General features: G+C 34.9%; 2 pseudogenes; both read right to left on the reverse strand.

Annotated features, from left to right (window-relative positions):
- Positions 1-1,204: 1,204 nt before the first annotated feature.
- LOC143611224 (cytochrome P450 76T24 pseudogene) lies at positions 1,205-3,459 on the reverse strand (annotated as a pseudogene).
- Positions 3,460-4,812: 1,353 nt separating this feature from the next.
- LOC143611232 (cytochrome P450 76T24 pseudogene) lies at positions 4,813-5,190 on the reverse strand (annotated as a pseudogene).
- Positions 5,191-12,283: the final 7,093 nt, after the last annotated feature.

Consider the following 12,283-nt stretch of genomic DNA (forward strand, 5'->3'; position numbering starts at 1 on the left):
AAACCAGAGTCATCCCTCATATTTCCCATATAAATTGGTGATAGTGAGGTTTGAACTTCTTACCTCTCACTAGTATAGTGAGTGCTCTACCATTGAGCCACATCCTATTTATATAAAATATTAAATTATATTTTAGTTAATTATACTTTTTGAGTTGTATAAATCAAATTCATTTAATTAATATTAAATATCTTTGCACATCTTTGCTCTTTAATAACAAATACATTTTTTATTCCTAAAAGATATTTTAACAAATTTTCTGTTCTCAGTACTCTAACCTTTGAAGTTGATCACCCCGGAAGGAAACCTTATGGGAAAACTTCCCTGTGACCACTCCACTAGAGTGGTGATGACACGTCTTTGGATATTTACTTGTTATATAGGTGAACGGAATTGAAATAGGCTTCGAAAAGATTGTCAACATTCTTTAAAAGCTATTAAATATAAATCTTATTAGTTTTAATAAAAGTTATTACTATCAGTGTTATTAGATATTAATGAACTGCTTTTACTTTTTACATTTACTATTAACTTCAACAAGCCCTAGTTGGTGGCCTTTGATAATTTATGAGAGATTTTAATGAAGTTGGGTGTAAAGATGAAAGATTTCAGCTTTGGTATGACTTGATATTGAAAGCTTTCTAATATTCCTTTTTTTTTTACCGATTAATGGTTTGGTGGATTTTTCTATGGGTGGCAGACGTGATTTAGTAAGCTCGATAGTTGACATTAAAGGACCATAACGTTTAGAGAACGGTGGGTTTGTCACCAAGTTTTAAGAGGTTTCCATTGATCAGAAAAGGGTAATGCCCTAGAGGAAGCCTTTATTGCGGTGATTGCAATGGCCAAGGGGTTTAGCGTTTATGAAAGCTAATACATTACCGTCAAATTGTTGCCACTATTCCTGATCCATGGCATGTATTTTTGAGTTTATGTATTGTAGTAATCCCATTATTTTTAAGAATAGTTGATTCTAATGTTTCCAAATTCCAACTTAGTAGAGTGCAAAAGTATAGAATGATACATGAGGATATGAATATTTACCATTGACATTAACATATTACATTGGGGTATATACAAAGCAACTAAGAGTGAAAGCATAAGTGGATATGAAACCAAAGAGGGGCATTAACAATACCTATTATATCTAGTTAATATATATATATATATATATATATATATAATTATATTAATTTATAAGCCATTAACATCTTAGTGGAAAGACCTTGGGTGGCACATTCATTTGCAAAGTAAGCCCAAACTTCTCACCCATATCCATATCTTCAATCCTCATGTTTTCATCGAGCTTCCAATCAAACTTTTGAATCAAACAGCCTAACATTATATGTAACATTCTATGTGCAATATTCAACCCCAGATACATCCTTCTACCAGAACCAAATGGAATGAGCTTGAAATCTTGGCCTTTATAGTCAATATTGACTTCCAAAAACCTCTCTGGCATGAACGTTTCTGAATCTGACCAAACTTTTGGGTCTCGCCCCATCGCCCACACATTACACAAGATTTGTGCATTTTTAGGCACTGTGAAGCCTTGGATTTATACGTCATGTATAGCTTGATGAGGAACAAGAAACGGGACGGGAGGATGTAGTCGAAGAGTTTCTTTTATAACAGCTTGTAGGTAAGGGAGTTGTGAGATATCTGATTCTCGTATTGTATTCTTGTTGTTTTCCATGAGTTTGGTGATCTCTGACCTAGCCGTTTTTAGTTTCTCTGCTCAATCATGGCCCATTCCAGCGTGCCCGATGTTATATCAGTTGCCGCAATAAATAAAGCCTACAAGAATTTAATAAATGATATACTTCAAGAGATTGGTCATATGCTATTATGAAACTACTAATTCAGTATTAGTTCAATTTGTCTTATGGTGGATAATTAAACTTATGTCATATATATTTCATATTTCACTTAAGTATGTTTCACTTACAAAGAAAAAATGTCTCATGTCATTTCGACTGAATTCGGATTCATCCTTTTGGTTGAGGTTGAGCAGTGAGTCTAACACGTCCTCATTTTTGAATGCATCACCATGATGTAACGATGAATATGATCTTGTTTGCAACCGTTGATCTATGATCCTATCAATGATTGTTAATATCTTCTTACCATAAGCATCCGCACGCCTCGCTAATCCTTGAGGATCAAATGATTTAAGAATTGGAAAAAAGTCAGCTACATTCGGCTTCCCTGCAACTTCCGTAACAGCCCATACGGTATCCTTGAATTCTTGTGATGACACGGAATCATATTGATCGATATCCATAGAGAACATTATGTTTGAGAGAACATTAAGTGATGTCGTAAATGCAATTCCACCTATGTTTATGGCCTTGTTACTTATACAACAACTACTAACATGATCAAGAAGCTCTTTTACCTACAAGTATATATAATGAAACATTTTCATCAGTTAAGATAATCCAATGTAATTAAATTCCAAGAATAACAAGTTTTTATTTTATGGAACCTTTGCATATTGTTTCCGTACGGTTTATGTCATTTATCGAATTTATATTTATTTATATGTTTAGATAGAGAGAGAAGCAATGCATTGATCAGGCCCAACAGCTTAATATGATGCACCATGCATGCATTGATCTGTTGCACGGGAATAAAATTAATGCCAAAATGATAAAATCTGTTAAGCCATATATTATTTTGTCAAAGAATCCTATTTGTTACACCAGATTGAAACCTGGTGTGACAAATTGAAATCCACTATGAGAAAAGGTTATTATCACGTTCTGTTTAGTTAGTAATTTTTAAAGTCAATATACTATTCTGTTAATTTTCCTATTCAAAATGGATTTTTTTCGTGATTTTCCCTTTAACTTTTTAGTAAAACCATACGTACCTTCTCCTCGTGTAGGAGCTCACTAGCGTCTAGACGTTGCATGGAGAACAAATATTGTTTACTTATTGTTCTAAGCCTTTGCCAATGATCTCCGGCTGGCAACCACACTATGGAGTACTTATAGTGGTTCGCCGCTCTAGCTGTTTCAGGTATTGATCGGCCAGAGAACGAACGGTCATGTGTTTGAAAGATCTCCTTGGCAATATCTGGTGACGAGACGATTATGGTTGTCATACTTCCAAGCTTAAGTGACATTAAAGGTAACGCCTAGAGAGTCTGGAGAGAGAGTGGTGGGTTTATCGCTGAGTTGCAAAAGGTTTCCAATGATTGGAAACGCGAAAGGTCCTGGTGGAAGCCGCGAATTGCGACCATAGGAGGTTGTGATAACATAGGCGAATGTTAAAAGGAAAGAAAGCATAAGAGAAAAGCTAAGCTAATCCATAGGTTGACTTGTTATTTTGTGTGGGATTGTTGTCTTGAAGATGAATCTATTTATTGTGAGTTAATGTCAAATAACTAATCTAAGTAAATGATAATAATATCTTCATAATATTTGATTTTGATAAAATAGTTAGTATGCTTGTTAATATTCCTAGGCGATCTTAATCAAGGCTTGATTTGATTCTATTAATATATGTTAATTCAATTCGATAATGGTAAACTAGATCAATGTACATAAACAAATCCTTCTTTAAGTCAGCGCAGTTAAATTAATTTAAAGTGAAAAATATAGGTTTAAAAGTCAATTAAAGATAAAGGTAAGAAATGAAATACTGAAGTAAAAACTGGTAAATATAATATTTAAAAACGAAAGCAAAAAGAATAATAAATGTAACAAGTTTGCAATTTTGTTCATAGGCAATGAAGACACCAAATTATATAGGCAAATTGGATTTTAGTAATATTATATTTGTATGGTTGGTAATTAATAATCTTAATCGAGAATATCACTGCCGAAGGTCCCATATTTTAAATTCTATTTCTCATTGAACCTTTGTTAAAAGAACTTAACGGCATTAAATTTTATCAGAATTTTAAACTGACTTTTTAGGGCTTTTGACCAGAAGGAGGATACGATTCGATAAATGTAAAAGTTACCTCGAAACGGTACTTCAAACGACGAAATGGTGTTTCAATTCGGGTGTTTAAACTTTCAATTAACAAAAATTAAGCTGTTTATATTAAATAGGAGTTTGTGTTCGTTTCTAATTGTACTTTCGAGATAAGTTTTACATCAATTGTCCCGTATTCTCCTTCAGATCAAAAGCTCTAAAGCATTAGTTTGAAATTCAAATATAACTTAACGACAATAAGTTTTTTTTAATGGATGTCCAACAAGATTTTTTTTAAAAGGTGGGACCGTCAGCAGAAATATTCTCAGTTGGGATTATTAATGGCTAATCGCACAAAAATAGAATTATTAAAATTCAATTTGCCAATTATTTATAGAGTACTGTTAAATTAATAAATCCTTTTTGGTTGGTTTACAGATTTTTATTTTATAGGTTGTGACTTGTGACATGAAGATCTTTCCTCTATCATGTTTGCTTCTTTAAAGATTACAACGTGCTTCTTAGTTTAATTGATGAACAACTATTTTTGGGTGTTGATTTTGAATACATGTGATTATACATTTGTCAAAATACAATTATTTTTTTTAACAAATTCTTAGCCTTTTCAATTTTTTATATTTGTTCATTACAATTGCAGTAGCTTTTTTAAGAAAAATTAAAGATTTATATAGTCGATCAAATATCTCTTTTGTCTAGAAAAATTCAGAGTTTGATTGGAAATTTGGAATGGCCATGAGTGGTACATTCCCTTGCAATATGATGCCAAACTTCTCCTCCATATCCATATCTTGTGGTCTTATATTTCCCTCAAGCTTCCATTCAAACTTCTGAATCAAAGGTCCCAACAATATATGCAACATTCTATAAGCAAAACTTAATCTGTCCAGGACATATTCTCCTGCCAGCACCAAACGGAATGAGCTCAAAATTTTGGTCCTTATAGTCGATCTCAACGTCCAAAAGCCTCTCTGGCATGAACTTTTTTGGGTCTGACCAGATATTTGGATCTTGGCCCATTGCCCAAACATTACATAGAAGTACTTGTGCATTTTTAGGCACGCTAAAACCTAGGACTTCAACGTCGTCTATTGCTTGATGTGGGATCAAAAATGGGACAGGAGGATGGAGCCTGAGAGTTTCTTTGATAATAGCTTGGAAGCAAGGGAGTTGGGATATGTCTTTTTCGTGCATATTTCTGTCTATGTTTTGTATGAGCTTTATGAGCTCTGACCAAGCCATGGTTGCGAATAAGCTCAGACATAGCCCATTCCAATGTGTTTGATATCGTGTTGGTACCTTCCAAAAATATATCATGCAATAATACTTTAACCAACAAAAATTCGTTAAAAATTGTGAATTTGGCTAAACAACAATAGTTTCTATGTGGTTTTATTAGTCTCTTATAAAAATAGGTATGCCACAAATGGGGTGCGATTCTTCATGAAATTTGCAATAGGGTTTAACTTTCTTAAATTTTGCAAAAAGAAAAGTCGTAATGGGGTGCTTACTTTCAACATTTATGTCGTCTAAATCCGTTGTAGAAACGGTTTTGTTAATTTATTGAAAGTCGCATACTATTACGACTTACCTTTTTGCAAGTTTTTCATAATATCATTAATTCCCATCAAATAAACCTATCAACTAATATTGTTACCTTCTCTTCATGTAGGACTACGTTAGTATCTAGATATTGCACAGAAAACAAGTTTTCTTTAGTTATTCTTGTAGTCTTCGCCATTGATCTCCAGCAGGCGCAACCACACTATGGAAAATTTATGGTGCTCCACCACTGATCAGGCGGCCTCAGGGATTGACCAGCTAGAGAACAAGCGGTCATGTGTGTGAAAAAATACTTTGGCTATTTCGGGTGATGAAATGACCATGGTTGTCCTGCTTCCAAGCCTAAGTGACATTAGAGGACCGTAACGTTTCGAGAGTGTCACTAAAGAGCGGTGTGGTTCGTCACCAAGTTTTAACAGGCTTCCGATGATCGGCAACGGGTAAGGCCCCGGAGGCAGCCGGGAGGCACATATGAATTTTAAAAAGAAAGATTGTATGAGAAAGAAAATTGAGTAATTCATGGTCATGTGTCACTAGCGGATATTAAGTAACATGTTCCAACTACATAGAAGAGTAGTGGGGTCTACGGGTGAGCCAAAACCGAATCATAACAGAATACCGAAGTGTTAACTAAAAGTAACTATAACTGAACAAAAATTACGGTTAAGGTTAAGCAGATATGATTAACCTACCTTTCAGTTATAGTTACGATTAATGTGCCTCTGCTTATCAGTTTTAGCTGAAACCAAACCGAACCAAACCTTGTATATTTATGTTTTTTTATACATCTTTTTTTCATCTTTTATACCTTTATTTTCAGTTTCGAACATCCAAATTTATATTGCCGACTTGCAGCTGTCTTTTATACCTCTAATTTATACACCAACCAAATTTAGAACCGAAATATTTCAGTTTCAAAACTTCATAATTGAGGTTGAAACACCATAACCGAACCAATTTTAAGTCAAACAACAAAAAAAACTTAATAATACAATTAGCTAATAACCGAAACCGACGGTTAACCGACCTATGGTTACTTAACCAACCATTCGATTATATTTATGGTTAAAAAATATCTATATCTATCTATATCTGTATTCTATATATACTATTAAAGAAATTCATTTTGCCTCATTTTTATTGGTTGATTTTACTATTTTTCAAAAATAAAAAGCCCTCATAGAATTTGTTACTAATAAAATAATTCAAAATTAAAATCATAATAATCATTTAATCTATATAATTAATATCATTAAAGACATTTTTTTTGGTTCATTCTTATAGGGTTGATCTTACTATATTCAAAAAATAATAAGCCCTCATAGAATTTGTTACTAATATAAAATAATTCAAAATTAAAATCATAATAATTATTTAATTGGATGTGTTTTCTCCTAGACAACCAATTATGAATCAGTGTACGTTTCATAACCTAATATTCATTCCTTTTTCTCCAACTCACTGGTTGCGAATCACCATTTTTTTGGAAGATGGTGTTATGTTCGCCAAAATGAATTATTAATTTTGTGATTATTAAAATGCATTTTTATAGGTGTAACATTTATTTAAATAATTTGATACAAATACAAAATTTACAAATTGTTCAAATATATAAGCATATATATATACACACACAATTGACACCTTCAAATAAAAAAGCTTCGGTTTAAGTTTTAGAGAAGACAGTTTTCTGTTGTAGTTTGGTTTTGCAATGATCATCAGCAAAAGTCTAGGTCAGTCTCTAGCAAGGGTTGGCATACTTAAAAGACTCGTTTTACACATGCTCAACTTTATGTAGATTTATCAAGGGTGAAGAGTAGAGACGAACAAGAAACAAATACTTATTTTAGATAAGTAAGAGAAAGTAGCAAACAAAGCAAAAAAATATTGTTTATAAGTAAAAATTTGTAACTTTTGAAGTTTATGTTTTAAAGTTTAAAATTTAGTTTGTAAACATTCTACTACGTAATGTCATTTTTTGTAAGTCCATGTCTTTCAGTATTATGTTTTCATTTGAATATAACTTACAATTATAAATTATATTGCTGTCTTAAAATACATATTAAAAAAATGTTATCGTTTTAAATTATATATGCGTTTACTTGAACGGTTTTTTATATTTCTGCTCGTGTAATACACGGGATCAATAACCTAGCTCTATATGCTATACCTTGGTTATGGTTTTGGGGTGTGAGTTACACACTACTCGTGGGGTATGAGTTACAAAAAATAAAAAAAAATTATTTAATTTTTTTTTAGTGATTTAAAATAAAAAGTTTGTTAACTATTTAACGGTTCATCGATCTCCGGTTATTTTTACCTGCACATAGATTTTGAGGTAATATTCACGCAACACGTTTTAGAAGTGCAAGGGAAACCTTATAACTTTATAAGTAGATTTCAGTCTAACTTTTTTATTTATTTCTTTTTTTAGGTCCCTTTTGTATGTTTTAGTCTTTTGTATTGGTTCGGTTATGTATTTGAGGCCGATTGGTCATTTTGTATGTATTGGGCCACGGTCCATTGTAAAGAAGTCCATTAGGCCTTGATGAATATAACTCATCTTCTCATGCATGCCACCCTATAAATAGGGACCATGCCATGAGAAACACAACCTTTTGCAAAAATTCCATCTCTCTGACATTCTCTTCTCTCGGCCTTCTCTCTCTTACTCTCTCACCTTTCTTTACCAGAAAATAATCTCTAGATCCGAGAACTCTTGGTTGCTTAGTGTGATTTCCGCTAGCACTAAGTTAGGTTGATCCAAAGACGTTGTTAGATTCACCCGAATAGGGACCTACAATTGGTATCAGAGCGGGTCGAATCTTATGATTCAACTTTGTTCTTGATATTCGGGTTTTATTTCCGCTATTACCCGAACCGAGACGTTGAAGATCTTGGAAATAAAGTTTGGTGTTTGAAAATAAAAGTTCGAAGATCCGAGGAAATAAAGGTGTTTGAAGTTCGTCTTTGTAGATCTGGGAGTTTCACGACCAAGTTTAAGAGGTGATGTTGGCTTTCCGGCGGAGGGTGGCCGGTGACCTCGCTCGGACAGCGGAGGGTGGCCGGTAATCTCGCTCAGGTGCTTACGAATCTGGAAGCTATGTCAAGGAATAAAAGAGAGTGGTGGCTGCGTGTTTATGACTGGTGTGTTTTCGCCACGACAGCTTGGGGTTTCCGTCATGCGAAATGAATATGGGTGGTCGGCCACCACCGATATGGTGGTGGTGGTGTTGAAAGTTTTCTGGTAAAGTATTATGATGGCTAACGGTAGCTGTGGTGTTTGTTCATGTCGCCCGTGGTTTTGTGAGTGTTTGTTGACGTTGTTGCGGTTTTCCGGTTGGTTTGGTCGTCGGTGACCCTAGACTGTGGTTCAAAGTGGGGGCCGGCCGGATCTCATATGGCGGCTAGGATCATAGATGATAGTTCAAGATAATGGAGTGCGGCGGCGTCTGAATGCTAACCGGCCGGAATAGTGTTTTCCGTTAGGATGGCCGGTGAACTCAAGTGGGTATGACAAGAGGTAACTGATGGCTAGGTCACAAACATCTTGTTAGTGGGCTGCTAGGATTTTTATTATGGGCATGGGTTATTTCACTTTGGGTTGAACAAATTTGTTTGGCAAACCTTTATGGATCAGATACTTAAAATTAAGATTTGATTTCTTTTAGGCCTAATCAAAACAAATATGGGTTGAGGCTATGTGGGCTGCATTTTCATTAAATTTCACTATGGGCTACTGCTTTTAATTATCTCTAGGCTGTTTAAAGGTGAATGTTTTTCGTGTTGACCAAACTGAAGAAAGTCAAATTTGTTCGGTTTTTGTCATTGTTTAACTGTGTTCAAAGCTTGTTGTTTTTAAGGCATTCGAGAAGTTGGATCCGAAAGGTGAACTTCGAACGAAATAATAAGTTTTGTTCATTTGATCGTTGAATCCGGTAATTCGAAATCGATTTGTGGATATTCGAGCTCTTCTCAACCTATATTGCTTAAGATTCGAGATGGATAAAGAAGCGAGAACTTCTTCATGAATGAATTAGGTGGGTCATACCTTGAGGGGGTGAATTGAAACGAATAAGGTTCGGTTTATCGGCTGAAATGTGAAGATGCGAGAGACGGTTCGATGATGTTTGGAGATCACAAGTCAAGGGGGTGATTGTAAGGCCAAAAATGTGACTTGCGATATCAAAGTATGAAACCCGTTATATATTTACGGTCAATTTAATAATTAAAGTGGACGAGAAATCCGGACACGAGACGAGAATTTCGACACACGTTTAAGTTTAACGAGAATGCTTCTAGAATGTTTTCTTGTTACTATGTTTAGCTATAAATAGGGAACATTTGTTAGTTTTATGTGTGTGTTTTGGATGGTGTTTTCACCCACCCAAGGGGAGCTCACCTTGGGTGGGGTCGATTCGTTTACTTAATATATTAAATCTTTCAACCGATAACGAGATCGTTCATTTATATTATCGTTATATCATTTTGTTCGGTCGTTTGATTTCACTGCACCCGTCTCGAGCACTTATCAAGAACAAAGCCGATCGTTGTCGGATCTGGTTTTGGGACCTACAATTGGTATGCATGAAGACGTACGGGAAGGCCCTTGTATCCCAAGTTGGTGTGGATTGGGATGATTAATTCCAAGAGCTGTAGAATCCTCTTAACATGGCCGGCATGGCTCTCACAGACAATGAAGCTTCTTCATCTGCTGCTGCAAGTTCTGATGTGTCACCATCAGACGAGGTAAAAAGAAATGTATGCACTGAAGCTTGCGTAAATAAAGTTACATATTATAGATATCTTCAGGACGAAGTTTTGAAAGAAAACGCAAAACTTCGTCAAAACGCAAAACTTCGTCAAGTAAATGCTGAATATGTAAAGGCTGACAAGATATATGTTGAAAAGATTAAAACACATAACGATGATGTTGCAAATCTTAAACTTAAAATCTTTCAAGGAGAGCACAATGTCATCTATTACAAGGACATTGTAAATAAATTAAAAGATGAAATTGAAAAGTTGAAACTTGATCTTTCTGATAAACGAGAAAAGGAAAAACAAGTTGAAAGATTTGAAGCATTATCTGAACAATTAGATGATCTTATCAGAGCTCAGAGAAGTACTAAAGTTAAATCAGGACTAGGTTGTGATTATTCAGCGGTGCCTCCACCAATGAATGATAATTACACTTGCCTACCCCATTTTAGCTATAATACTTCTCCTGATGAAGAGATGGCCTATGGTATTGGTAAACTACCAAAACCAGTGAAATTTGTTTTAGCTGCCTCTCCATTAACAGCTCAAATTTCATCATCTAATAATTCTAACGTCAACATGTCTTGTGTAGCGGGTGATGTGAGTGGTGGGAAGGTTAACCAGGATTGTAAATCAAAAGGAGAGTTAGAACCACGTTTTAAATCCTGTGTGGGTCTAACAAAATCCATTAACAATCCTGTTTGTAACAAAGTGTGTGAGTCAATGATAGGAAGTTTAATGTCTAGATCAAATGATGTATTTTGTGAATCATCAAGTGATGACGGTTGTACAAATGTTTGCAATGAAAGTGAATGTTCCTCTTCTGATTCAGAATGTGAAACTGTATTTGATGAAACCGTCAAAGTCAAGGTTAATGAACAGGCTAGTCAAAACTGCTCATCAACTGATAATAAAATTGAGAACTTAATAAAGGAGAAAATTAGCTTTGAAAATGAAAAACCAAGCACTTCATGTAAATATGTACCACCCAAGAAAACTTTATTTTCTAAATACAAATTATAACAATAGTTCTCAATTTTATGATCAATTTGATAGTGACTTTTACTACTCTCGACAGAAACCTAGGCAATCAAATTATTTTGCAACTAATCATTCAAATGCTTACAATTATCAGTCAGATAGAGATCACCAACATGTTAACCAAACAACATCACCTCATCCCACATATCTCAGCGAGCAAGATGTCTATAAATGCAACCAAAGAAAATGTTGCTTCATTTGCGGAAATCCGTCTCATCTTGCAAGACATTGCAAGAACATGCACAAACAACAAAGAGACTTCAACAGTAAGTTTGGACAGACATTTCCTAAGTATAATGCTCATACCAAGAAAATGTCTCACCAAACTTACACTTCAGCTAGTGAGACAAACTTAGGATCCAAAAGAGCCGAAAAACCCAAGAAACCATTTTGGCTAACCCAAAGAGAAAGAAAGCGGTTAGCTAAGGGATCTGAAGCTGAAAAGCCCAAGAGCCTATCAAAGGTTTTCACAAAGGCTAATCAAGAAGATTTTGTGGTTAAGCCTAAACCAAAACGAAGGCAATCCAGAAAACTTTTCAAAAACCGAGGAAATCATAATTCAAGTTCCTCGAGGGATTGCTCTTCAAATTCTGATTCACAAAAGGAATATATTTTCAGAAATCATAAAATTAAACTTGGTGATTTTGTGTTTAACCTTCCCGAGACAAGAGTGTCTCGAGAAAACCTCCACTAACTGGTTCTTTGTGTGTGCAGGGACAGCCTAGACGGCCTATCAACAGTATTTGGTACTTAGACAGTGGCTGCACCCGACACATGATAGGAGACGAATCGCTGTTGTTCGACATCAAACCATTCAACGGTGGTCACGTTTCCTTTGTCGGTGATATTGGAGGAGAGATAACGAAACAAGGGAAGGTCTCGAATGGCACTCTGACATTCGATGAAGTCAATCTGGTGGAATAGCTCAACCATAATCTGCTCAGCGTCTCTCAAATCTTTGATAAGAAAT

The sequence above is a fragment of the Bidens hawaiensis genome, unplaced genomic scaffold (assembly GCF_021521415.1).
Source record: "Bidens hawaiensis isolate Kalapana, Puna unplaced genomic scaffold, B.hawaiensis_p1.1 tig00002236_1, whole genome shotgun sequence".
NCBI lineage: Eukaryota > Viridiplantae > Streptophyta > Magnoliopsida > Asterales > Asteraceae > Bidens > Bidens hawaiensis.